Raw genomic sequence first — 13341 nt, 5'->3', positions numbered from 1 at the left:
TCCCTGTGGCAGGAAGCCCTCCTGGATAGAGTCCCTTCATGGTAGTTCCCATCTTTTGTGGCCTTCTGCCTTGTTCACTTGGCCCACTAAGACCATTGGAATTATGGGTCATTCACACTGTCTTCTTGTCCCCGCCTTTCTGGAGCAGCTGCAAGGGTCTCTCCTCACTATCGTTCTTGCCTTTAACTCATGTAGAGACTACACCTTCCATGGTGGAAGCCTCTCCACTGTCAATGGCATCCTATCCCTCAGGAGTTCTGTGGTTCTCATTCAGAGGACCTTAACCACGTCCCCATGCTATAAAGGAGAAAGGGCTACAGTGGCCTCTACTAAGTTAGCTATTCTCAGCAATAGTGTTTAGCCAGCAGCTCCCCAGCCTTCTCTTACACATCCTAGAGAGGCTTAAGGACTCTGAGCAGCATGTACTGTTGTGTTTTATAACTCAGTATAATGCAGTGGGAGGGAGCATCTCTGTGGGCCCATGCTTGAGCACACAGCGTTAGACAGGACAGAACTAATATAAAGAAAGTTTGTTGGGAAAGGGGTATCAACAGAGAAAGGGGGAATAGAGAGAGAAGAGAGGGGCAGAAAGAGAGAAGAGAGGGGCAGAAAGAGAGAAGAGAGAGGAAGAGGCTGTTCCGGAACAGGTAGAGACAGAGACACAGACACAAACAGAGACACACACACATATACACACACACACACACAGAGAGAGAGAGAGAGAGAGAGAGAGAGAGAGAGAGAGAGAGAGAGAGGAGATAGAAAAGGAGATGGAGAGAGAGAGCTGGGTGCCAGCATTCTTCTTATATGCCTGGCTCTCACCTGGTAGCAGGTGATGAGGTAAGCTGTTGCTAGGTCACTGTTGCTAGGTTCCTGGGAGGAGCCTAGAGGAATTATCTGTAAGCTAATACATACATTCTCAGCATCCTGGTAGTGTTTTGTAGGGAAGTCTCTGTCGTTCAGAATCCATGTGCAGGTTTCAGCTATCATATCCTCTCTTTGTGTGGGAAAAAGTTTGTGCACTGAAATCTAGTTATCAGCCAGACTTCATTGTACTAATGAATGAAACACATGAGACCAAATCATTTTGTTCAAGATTGTTTTGAAAAGCTATGGTGTGGTAAAAGACTTTTAAGGCCTTGCTCAATGAAAAGTGTTTTTCAGAGATCAGTTCATCAGTTACCAGCTGATTTGGAAAGGAAAGAGGCACCTTTGCTGTATGAATGTCAAAAACAGTTACATTTAAAAATTAGCCACCATGTATGGATATACTTCCATAATGAATGTTTATACGTGTAACTTAAAGAATTGGTAAATAGGCATTACTTATGTATATACTCCCACAATGTTCATACGTGTAACTTAAAGAATTGGTAAATAGGCATTACTTATGTATATACTCCCACAATGTTCATACGTGTAACTTAAAGAATTGGTAAATAGGTATTACTAAGAACACCTATAAATGTCAATCTTGAAGAAATTGAATTTGAATTTTATTGTGAAGTTGTGAATAGCTAATTTCACAATAGAAAGTAGATATATCACCATGTTTTTCTATTGACGATTTTTACTGAGGCTCACTTAACTCAATAATTGGGCCGTTTTCCCAAAGTTCCCTGTTTTCTTTATTAGAAAAGTGATTAAAACATGAAAGTATGATTGTTCTCATGGTGATTAAAGATGGAGAAACAGATTAGGAAGGAACTATTGATGAGGACTACCTTTCTGTGGGTTGTGGAGAGATCGTTTTGTAAAAGCTGTTTGAAAACGGTTTATCTTCCGTTGCTTTTACAGTTCCAGAAGTATGAAAGTGAGAAGGTTTTTATAAAGACCAGTGACTTCAAAATGAAACAAAACAACAAACAAACAAACCAGAATCCATCTTGTTAGCTTTCTCTCATGAAAGTGCCAGGAGCAGGCTCCAGCTCCTCTGGCCTTCCTGCGGGTCAGGGGGTGACTGGACGGTGCAGAATGTCTCTTCTATAGAGAAGGAAAGGGACCTGGAGAGGAGGTCCATCCCCTGAGGACCGATGTGAACTTTTTATCGTGCAGAAGTAAAATGTAGAGTATGAAGTCATGGCAACCTAGACAAACTAACCACGGGCCAGTACTGTCTGGAGGTTAGAAGGACGGTGGGAGACATTTCATTTCTCTGCATTCTTCTGTGGTCTGACATTTTGTTATTAATCAATCACAAACGTTTCAACAAACAAGTGTCATTTAGCTGCCACTAACTGTCCCCGCTGCTATGAGTAGAATCTAGCGGCCTCCCTGTTCATTGCCCAATAACCCTCTTTCTCAGGCTGCCTGCTTCTATGGTGTACACCACAGTACCAGCAGATGCCTTAGAGGGTTTCAGGAATGGCCCTTGTTGGGGTGTCCAGTGGGAGAAAGCTGTGTCTATATCCAGAAGTCTGGCTGGGCCCTCTCCCGTCTTGAAGTCCTGTGGCTGTGGCTGTTCCTCCAGCAGCCATGCTGGCTTCCCAAGGCACATCAGTTTCGTCCCTGACGCCATTGAGTGGGGAGGGGGAGTAGCCCTGCTGGCTGTTGACAGCTTCCTGTTTTCTGTTTCTTTTCTCTGCACCTTTGATGACTGAAAAAAATATAATCGGGCTACTTTTTTTTTTCCAAATGAAAAATACCTTTAAGAAATAGGAGAATGCCAAGAAGCAGAGTTGTATTCACTTCTGGGGTGTCCCTGGTGATGATCTGTTTCATGACTGTCTGGTGACCTGTTAGGATAGAAATCCTGAAGAGGAGAATGTGGGTGGGGCTAGTGAGGGTCTGGGGAGGAAAAAAAAAGAGTGCTGAGGACTGGAACTGGAAGATAAAACAAGGGTCTCACAGAGGAGGTGCTGCATGTTCTTAGCGTGTTCTTTTTTATTTGAATAGATTGTCTACAGTCCTTCCTTGTGGATATTAGGCACAATCAATATTGTTTACAAAAAGGAATTGGGAGGGGAAAGCAAGTACCCTTCTCGGTTTGTACAATGACTGAAATACTAAAGAACGAGCCTATGTCAGAGACAGAACGCCTCTATAAATGTGTGATCATGTGAGGGCAGAAAGACGAGGACTAGCAATATGTAGCTCGCGTAATATCTACCTGTTGTATATTAACACATCTCTATCAGGTATGTGCATCCAATGTCTTATTCAGTATTTGCAAGCAGCATGAGTTGGATCCTATTTAATTTTGTGTCTGGGTTATATTTTTAATGCATTTTTGGAATTGCTTTTGCATTGATTTTTGCTATATTCGATGTCCCTTGGGTATCATCAGGAGTGCTCCTACCAAGAATTCCAAGACAGCTGGACTCAGAGGAGACATACTTCCTCCTAAAGTCTATTCTGCAGCTACATGACCCAAGGACCTGCTTTGTACACATGTGGGAAGCTGGGCCTTTCGTTTAAATGTACCCAAGTGATTTCACCAGGTCAACGATTCCCTAGTTCTCACTGCATTTAACGTAACCCAGAAGAGCCTCAGCTGAAGACTTCCTGTTTGTTCTGATCATATTTTTAGTAACCCCAAAAGGCTGTTCTGGAGACTGATGACCATTCCATAGAAATTGGCCAAGTTGACCTGTATTGTGTGTGTGCACGCATGCGCATGTGCATGTGTGTATGCGCATGTGTCTGTGCATGCATGCAAGTGCACATGTATGTGTACGTGTGTGCTGTGTGTGCTTGTGTGTATACATAGGTGCAGTTGCAAAATCTTGCTGAGATAAGAGCACGATACCGAAGTAGACAAGACAAAGTGACTGTGGGTCCTGAAGTGCCCGAGTGACCCACAGCAGATGAGAGGGTTGAAGAGGCAGACACTAGTCAAGGCAGAGTGCTGCTTTGCCAGAGAACAGAGCGCTCTAAGGAGTTAAGGGCAATGTAAACTTCTGTCTGACCTTACAAGGGGTTAAACAATCTCTCTGGTATCTTACGCTGCTTCTTGGAACATCTCTCAGTTAATAGAAACCTTTGGCCATTGGATCCTACTCAGGTGAGTAAAGGTTTCCACCCTTTGGTACTCAGCTCTATGCCACAAGCTTTTCTCACATGCTGTTACAGATTCTACTAATTCAGAGAAAATAAACTTAGTCTTTCTCTATGAAGGACTAAATTACAGGACCTGCTCCCATCCCTGCCCATCAGAAGACGCAGTTATTGGCTTGTGTGGTTTGATCTGTTGAAATCGAAGCAGTCTCATCAGATCATTGCTGGTTGCTGTGAGCAGCAGGAATTTGATGTTCTATAAAGGGACCAGACGGCGAAATTCCTGATGGAAATTACTAATTTATTCCTTGCTTTCTGTGGAAGCTTTATTGAGATATAATCCATCTATGTGTACAATTCACCCATTTAAAGGGTGGAATGTGACGGTCTTTAATATCTTCCCAGAGTTGTTCGACCGTTCTCCACTCCACATAGCCCATGTCTTACGCTAGCCATTGCTACCCATTTCTCCTGTCACTATCACCCAGTCCAAGAAAGCCACAAGCCTACTTTCTCCCTCTGGGATTTGTCTGTTCTGAGCACGTCATACAATGGACACATGTAGAATGTAGCCTTTAGTGTTTGGCTTCTTTCACTTAGCATGTTTTCAAGACTCCTTCCCTTCGGAGCATGTTGGTACCTCCTCCCCTGGTGGAAGAGGTCATACTCCATTCTGTGCACACACACCACATTTCCTTTGTATTCTTGGCGTTTGGTGGACCTGTGGGATGTTTCCACATGTTGACTGTTCTGAATAATGCTTCCATAACCGTTCATGCATAAGCTTCTGTTTCCTTTTCTCCTGGGTATATATACCAGTATTTAAGCTTTTGAGGAATTAGGCCACTTTGTAAAGCAGCTGTACCATGTCTTAGCCAATACTAGTTCTTACCATCTATTTTAATACAGGGGAATGACCATCCTAAGTGTGAGTGAACCCTTCCAGATTACTTGAGGCATGAATCAAGTGTGTATACCTGGAAACCAGTTTACTTTGAAGTGCTAGGGAGTAGAGCCCACTCGGAGTAGCAGGAGGAGGAGGAAGCAGGAGGAGGTTTGAGATGAGCAGAGCTAAGTGCTAAGAAGTAACAGCTGAGTATATTAAAAGAGGAGATGACGTTCATATTTGTCACAATGTAAGTAGTTATTACTGTTCTAAAGACTAGTTGTATACTTATTTTTAAAGTTTTTAAAATTAGAAGCAGAGCATATAAGATAATGGGTTCCACTGAGACACTTCTGTAGATGAGTCAATTTTTTAATTGTTCATGTCTCACATTTGAAGTACTCTTTGGTGACGTCCCCATTGTGAAGAAGTTCTGTGGTCCTGTATCCTTAGAAGAACTCAGCTCAAATCTATTTGATGCCACCACTCAGGAAGGAAAGGCTGATCACTTAAATCTGATGGGTTTGGCCTGGGGGGAATGTCCAAGCATCCATGGGTGTCCCACTGTGGGACAACATCATCTCTAGGGGGTCATGGCATCCATGGGCACCCTGCGGAGGAACAGCATCCTCTCTGGAAGGCCTGAGCATCCATGGGTTCCCTGCTGTGGGGCAGCATCGATTTCGGGTGTCCTAGCACCCATGGGTGTCCCACTGTGGGACAGCATCATCTCTTGGGGGTCCTAGCACCCATGGGTGTCCCACTGTGGGACAGCATCATCTCTTGGGGGTCCTAGCATGCCTGTTGTCCTGCTGTGGGGCATTGTCTAGACTGCAAGGGCAGCGTAGTTCCTGCCTTCATTGTTTTCTACTCTCTATATTTGAGAACTTACTCAATAACTTTCATTTGCAAGGTTTTAGCTCTGGTGCTTGTAGGTGGCCATTTGTAATCCCAAGACAAACACTGCAGTGCTTTGCAGTGGTTTGTGGGCACGGGTGGAACCGAGAAACTTTTGTGTTGTCTCAGGCAAACATTCCCGGACAAGGCTTCTTGTTTCAGCTCTCCTAACAAAAATAACTGTCCTTTTCTCAGTCTATTTAGTGCCATTTCCCCCCTGTATCTATGCTCCTTGTTGCTGACATCATGTCTAAAATGGGCCCAAATGCAAGCGTAAAATACCATCTTCCCTTCTACGTGCAAGAAGGCCATGGCGGACCTTCAGGGAAAATACCAATGCTGGGGCACTCTGCAAGAGCAGGCTCCAGTGCTGTTGGCGTTGAGTTCAGTGTTGATCTATCAGTAATATTGGATGAGTTCTTCAAACAAAAGCAAGCATAAAACCAAGTTAACATATTGATCGTGGAGAAAATATGACCAGAGGCTTGCAACAACACTCTCCTATAATGTCTCAATGAGCGAGGATTCAGTATATAATAATTCAGATTTTGAAGAGACTTTGATGTAAGAATAAGCCGTCAGCCAATTCGACCTGTAAATATGCATATTGTTCTGTAAGATCTCTTCAAGGAATGGACACATGGCTTCCGTGTTTCGGAAATACCTTACTTGCATTTCTAACTAAAGAGGTTCTCAGTCACTGTGTAGAAAACAATTGGCTCACTAAAGACATCGCCCTCACCTGAACTCTTCCTTGGCCTTATGACATCACCAAATGTACCTGGCTTGAATAATGAGGACTGTCAGTATCTCTTTCTTATCCTTATTAATGCCTTATGTTTGTAGGGACATGATCACCAGGATAAACCATGGGCCTTTTAAATTCCTTGGATCTGTATTCTCTGAAGAAGTTCACTTGACAAATGATGATTATCATGTGGTGCTGAGTTGAGCTTTGGAAAGAAAAAAAAAACCAAACAAAACAACCCCAAAAAAGAACAAAACTCACTCCACAGCTCTTGATCCAAGACAGACATCCCGATTGTGTGCTTGTCATGAGATTCTAAAAGTTGGCAGTGTTTGATCACGCTGTGTCCTTTAAGCCCACCTGGAACATTTCCCCTCATTCGGATTTATTTGCTGATCATTTGAGTGAATCACTCACTGCTTCTCACTTAGGGCTGGTATATTCTTAAAAATAGCAAGAACACAGCAGCGAGCTCCCTTGCAGTACCTGTGCGTACAGCCTTAGACAAAAGCACAGCGAAAGGTACCGAGTGCAAACTGGCGTCTGCCAGGATACAGGGAGTCGGCAAAGGCAGTGGGCCCACCAAGGCATGTGTACCACCCCTCAAAGGCTGAGGGAACATTGTAGAACACAGGGCAGAAGGCATGTGAGAGACAGAGGATGATGTAAAGGGCCACAGAATGCCATTCTCCACACTAGGCACAGGTATAGCCACAACTGACTCAGACCCACCGTAATTATTACACTGGGCCCACACAAGACAGTTAGTCAAGTTAGGTGACAGGGCCCTAGCCTTTACCTCTAAACTACAGACTTTTGATAGCTTCTGTGAGAGAGAATGGCTGCCATTAGATCTATACACATGCCTATACCCACCAGGCTCTAAACCCATGGTCACTGAGTATGGCTCTGGTAACCTCTGTGGTTCACAAAACAATTCAAATAGGCATGGCCATATGGGGGAGACTTCTGAGGAGATGGGGGTGAGAAGGGTCACTATGCATGGTCTTCACGTATGATATTGTAAAAAAAAATTTAAAAATGTGAATCAAAGACCTGCTTCGTTTCTGAGTTCATGGCTACTCCCCTGCGTCAGTGGCAGTGGTGGGCACCAGCACTCTTGCAGCACCCCAGATTTGGAGCCTGATCCATGCTTCTTTCTCGTGTCTCATGTTGACCCAATCTCCAGACAATGGGCATAATTAAGTCAACTTTCTCAAGGCTCCTTATCCTGTAGGAGAGGCTTACCGGGAGATCACTTACAGGAACAGTCAGAAGGAAGGGTTCAGGTGAGGCCAGTGTCTATATGATGCTTGGGAAACTGTTTAGAGAGAGATTCAAATTGGATGTTTCCTGACACACACACATGGATGGGCAGATTCCTGGAAGAGATTTTCTTTCAGAACAGTATGTGTTTATGTGTTGAATTAACGTAGCAATTATCCTTATTCACCAGGTTACAAAAGCAATCAGCAGAAGGGTGGCTGGTTATCAGGAGTGGGAGAGCAAGTTTGGCAAAGGGTTGGCAACTGTCACAGCCATTAAATAACATCACTTACTCTTTTTTTTGTCTTTAGTGTCCCATTTCCTACTGTGTTACCCTTAATCTTCATACCCATCTCCACACGGTGCCCCAAGCACCGAGCCCCCTGTCTCCTAGGAGAGTGGATATTATGAGAATACTTGGATGGGGAATCCTAGAACTTTTGGATTTCACACTTAGCTGATCTTCCTGACGGATGAGATGCCCAGGGCACACAAGTGCATGGATGATCATAAACTTCTGTTAGAACTGGCTCACACTCCAGATGTGTTAGAAGAAGAGCCAATCAGAGCTCGTACTCCAGATGTGCTAGAAGAAGGAGCCAGTCAGAGCTCATGCTCCACATGTGATAGGAGAAGGATGCAGTCAGAGACACATACCTTCTGAGTCTTGCCTCTATTGGTGGGACTCAAATCTAGGCTTTCTCTGGAGTCCTCACTAGCTCCCGGCCAATCTTATTATATCACCCAGACAGGGAGTTTGGCAGGGTTGAGATTCTCTTGAAAGCATTACTTATTTATTCCAGTGCAGATCATAGGCTTACCTTTACCATTTGCCCAGGAATTACATCAGCCCTTGGGGATGAGTCTATTAGCAGAACCTGTGAAGTGATGGAGTCATGGACCACATGACAAAACCCCTGATAAAGGGAGTCTGTGTTGCTAGGGGATGTGTTATAGCTGCATTCAAATGGTCAGGCTCTGCCCTTGTCAGACCTTGTCACAAGTCAGAGAAAATGGCAGGCTATTGGAGAAAGTCAGTTTCTCTTGGAGAGTCAATGGTGGCTAGTTGGGCACATGGTTCCCATTCATTGGTGGGGGTGAACTCCCTAAAGATAAAGAGTTATGGAGTTGGTGGTGGGAGCATCCAGGGGGTGTAACAGTAGGCATCTTTCACATTTTAAGTTCCGCTGTGAGACGAAAAAGATACCGATTGAAGTTACAGGGGTAGTTAATTCTTTAGGGAGAGGGAGAGAAATATTTTCTAAGGTAAAAAAAGAATGTTTAAGAAATATTAGTACGTGTAGGAGCACTTGCATGAGCATGATCTGGGAGCAGAGAAAAGGGAATGAAAACAAGAAGGGGTAGAGGGGAAGGGAGGAGCAGAAATGTCTCTGCCTGCACACTCCCAAAGATGTCCTCTACTCCCAGTGACAGCCACCATGTCCAAAAGGTCCACCAGACACAAGGTTGTCCTGAAAGGACATGTTCATAGCATCTGCTTCCCATTCAGAGGGTGAGAAACCCAGGACTTAGTAGAGGTTATTCAGGTGGAGTGTGTAAGGAGAGCATAGTCAGTGTTACTGGAAGAGTCTGTGGTAGAACCTCGACACTAAGGGGTGGTCCTCAGACCTTTTAGCACCACTTGGGGGCCTGTTAGGTAAGTACTCTGCCACTGAGCTATACCCTTTAGAGCTCCACCTCCAGTCTTTGGGAGCCTGTTAGAAACGTCAACTCTTGGCACCACTCAGATTGTCTGAGCTAGGCTTTTTGACAGGAACTGGATCCAGGTGACAGCTACACAGAACTGTCTCAGAACCCTTGCCTAGATCTCTGCTGTCCTTGATTATCGGGCTGTCAGGTGAGGGCAGAGGCTGGAGGCAGAAGTAAAACCACACCCAGAGAAATAGGATGGGGTGCGTCACTAGAAAGTTTCTGGAAGGTGAAGACATCTGTTAAATCCCAGCTTGTGGCTAATTTAGGTGATGGCTGTGGGAAAGATGTATGATTGTGTTTTCCAGAATGAATGCCCAGGTAATCCCAGTTGACTCTGGCTTTTCTAATGGTCTCAATTACTTGTCCTGAGAATGTCCAGCCACAGTTGCTGACCTGTATTGAGGAATTGCAGCCCTTGACCGGGCCCTGTTTTATAGCTCAGAGTATTAGGTACACATGCTTCCATCGATGTGTGACCTAACCTTTCAAACACCTGCTGACAGGGTTGTCTCTTCTGAGAAACCATCCACAATCTTGTTTGGGCTCCTTCCTTATGCACCTACCTCCATCCCAGGTTGTTGTGTTGTGAGTAATAAATGGCCTTTTGGCAGACGCCATGCAGGAGGAACTGCAGTAGACAAGTGAGCTTCCTGGAGATGGCCCACTGCTTTGTATGTCTGTGATGGATGAACCCAGGAAAGGCGTGGCCCTAGGGGCTTTGTCCCAGGTTTGCTCTTGCTGCTGATGTGCCTTCTCATGCTTGCTATTGCTGGATTCCTCATTGTTCTGACAGCGTGTCTGACAGACCCTTTTCTGCCTGTGATCGGTTATGATTGATCCCTGGGAGTTAGCCCACCCTACAGGTCAAATTTACTACAGATCAATATGAAGACGAACTTTCATGGATTAATGATGTTTAGATGAATTAATGATTTTATAGACTTCCTGATTTGATTCAAATAATTTTAGGAAGTTAGAGAGTAACTGATAGAAAGTTTAAGGGGATGGTTTAAGTTGTCTTTCCAGAAATATATAATAAAGTTAGAATCGAGAACAGAGTGTGCCACCTCCTCATAGAACACAAGTAAAGGCTGCAATGAGAAGGAGCACAGGGAACTTCTATATGTTACAGGTCCACACACTGCACTAGGACGAAGAATAAGCTTGGAACAAATTAGTGATCAAAGACAATATTCATTCTAGGTGAGATCCAAGGACAAGGCCACAGGTATGCACCATGATAAAGTAAGGCCGTGAACATATATAACTATTGCTCTGAACTTATAATGAGCTTATGGAATGAAAGCGATAAAACTAATGCTTTGAACTCACAATCAACAATCCTGCTGTAACTCCCTCTTGTGTTAGATCTTATCGGTTTTTAAATGTGGTAATTCTTTCTCTTATGTAGAGAATTTTGTTTTAGGAGATATAAAAAGGCTAAGATAAAAAAATAAAGTTGTTGGAGTTTCTTTTCATTCACCAACTATATAAATATACCTATGTGTGTGTGTAAATGTAAAATGGTTAGAGTTTTGCTCCATCTACCAAATGTGTGTGTGTGTGTGTGTGTGTGTGTGTGTGTGTGTGTGTGTGTGTAAGATGGTTGGAGCTTCTTGAGTTTCATGTGTTCTGTGCATCTAGGGTAATTCGAGCATTTGGGCTAATATCCACTTATCAGTGAGTGCATACCATGTGTGTTTTTCTGTGATTGGGTTACCTCACTCAGGATGGTATTTTCTAGTTCCATCCATTTGCCTATGAATTTCATAAAGTCACTGTTTTTGATAGCTGAGTAGTATTCCATTGTGTAAATGTACCACATTTTCTGTATCCATTCCTCTGTTGAAGGGCATCTAAGTTGTTTCCAGCTTCTGGCTATTATAAATAAGGCTGCTATGAACATAGTGGAGCACAAGAAGGATGACCAAAATGCGAATGCTTCACTCCTTTAAAAGGGCAACAAGAATACTCTTGGGAGGGAATAGGGAGGCAAAGTTTAGAACAGAGGATGAAGGAACTCCCATTCAGAGTCTGCCCCACATGTGGCCCATACATATACAGCCACCAAACTAGATAAGATGGATGAAGCAAAGAAGTGCAGGCTGACAGGAACGAGATATAGATCTCTCCTGAAAGACACAGCCAGAATATGGCAAATACATAGGTGAATGCCAGCAGCAAACCACTGAACTGAGAACAGGACCCCCATTGAAGGAATCAGAGAAAGGACTGAAAGAGCTTGAAGGGGCTCGAGACCCCATATGAACAACAATGCCAACCAACCAGAGCTTCCAGGGACTAAGCCACTACCCAAAGACTATACATGGACTGACCTTGGACTCCAACTGCATAGGTAGCAATGAATAGGGCACTAGTGGAAGGGCAAGCCCTTGGTCCTGCCAAGATTGAACCTCCAGTGAATGGGATTGTTGGGGGGAGGGCGGTAATGGGGGTAGGATGGGGAGGGGAACACCTATATTGAAGGGGAGGGGGAGGGGCTAGGGGGATGTTGGCCTGGAAACCAGGAAAGGGAATAACATTCGAAATGTAAATAAGAGTGCTCGCTTCGGCAGCACATATACTAAAATTGGAACGATACAGAGAAGATTAGCATGGCCCCTGCGCAAGGATGACACGCAAATTCGTGAAGCGTTCCATATTTTTATGATCAAAATGTGAATGCTTCACTCCTTCTTTAAAAGGGGAACAAGAATACCCTTGGCAGGGAATAGAGAGGCAAAGATTAAAACAGACACAGAAGGAACACCCATTCAGAGCCTGCCCCACATGTGGCCCATGCATATACAGCCATCCAATTAGACAAGATGGATGAAGCAAAGAAGTGCAGGCTGACAGGAGCCGGATGTAGATCTCTCCTGAGAGACACAGCCAGAATACAGCAAACACAGAGGCGAATGCCAGCAGCAAACCACTGAACTGAGAATAGGACCCCTGTTGAAGGAATCAGAGAAAGAACTGGAAGAGCTTGAAGGGGCTCGAGACCCCATATGTACAACAGTGCCAACCAACCAGAGCTTCCAGGGACTAAGCCACTACCTAAAGACTATACATGGACTGACCCTGGACTCTGACCTCATAGGTAGCAATGAATATCCTAGTAAGAGCACCAGTGGAAGGGGAAGCCCTGGGTCCTGCTAAGACTGAACCCCCAGTGAACTAGATTGTTGCGGGGAGGGCGACAAGTGGGGGAGGATGGGGAGGGGAACACCCATAGAGAAGGGGAGGGGTGAGGGGGATGTTTGCCCGGAAACCGGGAAAGGGAATAACACTCGAAATGTATATAAGAAATACTCAAGTTAATAAAAAAAAAAGAAATGTAAATAAGAAACACCCAATTTAATAAAAATGGAGAGAAAAAAAAGGAAAAAAAAAAGATGGTTGGAGCTTGTTTTGCTTCATCCAGTGTGTGTATGTGCCTACATGATTTCTCTCCTTTTCTTCCTTACCAGCCACTTAAGAGTTTAAAGAGTTCAAAGTTTCTTACAGGTCATAGGGAGTGTCAGCCCTATTTCCTCAGAGAAAATTCTGCTGATCGATTCCTCTAATCATTGGCCACCATCAGTGGCAGCCCAGCTAACCACTATCAGTAGCAGCCTGAGCCGGTTGTCACCAGCGCTGGTCTCTTTTTCTTTTCCAGTTACCTGCTACCGTCAGTAGAGAATCACACCTGGTGCCATCAGTAGAGGCCCACACCTGGTGCCATCAGTAGACACTCACACCTGGTGCCATCAGTAGACACTCACACCTGGTGCCATCAGTAGAGGCCCACACCTGGTGCCATCAGTAGAGGCCCACACCTGGTGCCATCAGT

At 44.5% G+C, this 13341-nt stretch overlaps 1 protein-coding gene and 1 non-coding gene across 9 annotated transcripts in view; both read left to right on the top strand.

Annotated features, from left to right (window-relative positions):
* Pde8b (phosphodiesterase 8B) overlaps nucleotides 1-13341 on the top strand; it is a 232890-nt gene that overhangs the window by 80599 nt on the left and 138950 nt on the right.
* On the top strand, nucleotides 12067-12173 carry LOC120101137 (U6 spliceosomal RNA). The gene has a single exon (XR_015678432.1). It is a non-coding gene; the product is annotated as a U6 spliceosomal RNA (small nuclear RNA).

This window comes from Rattus norvegicus, chromosome 2, assembly GCF_021556685.1.
Source record: "Rattus norvegicus strain SHRSP/BbbUtx chromosome 2, alternate assembly SHRSP_T2T, whole genome shotgun sequence".
Taxonomy (NCBI): Eukaryota; Metazoa; Chordata; class Mammalia; order Rodentia; family Muridae; genus Rattus; species Rattus norvegicus.
The sequence above is the reverse complement of the archived record's forward strand: the minus strand, read 5'-3'. Positions and strand labels throughout refer to the sequence as shown.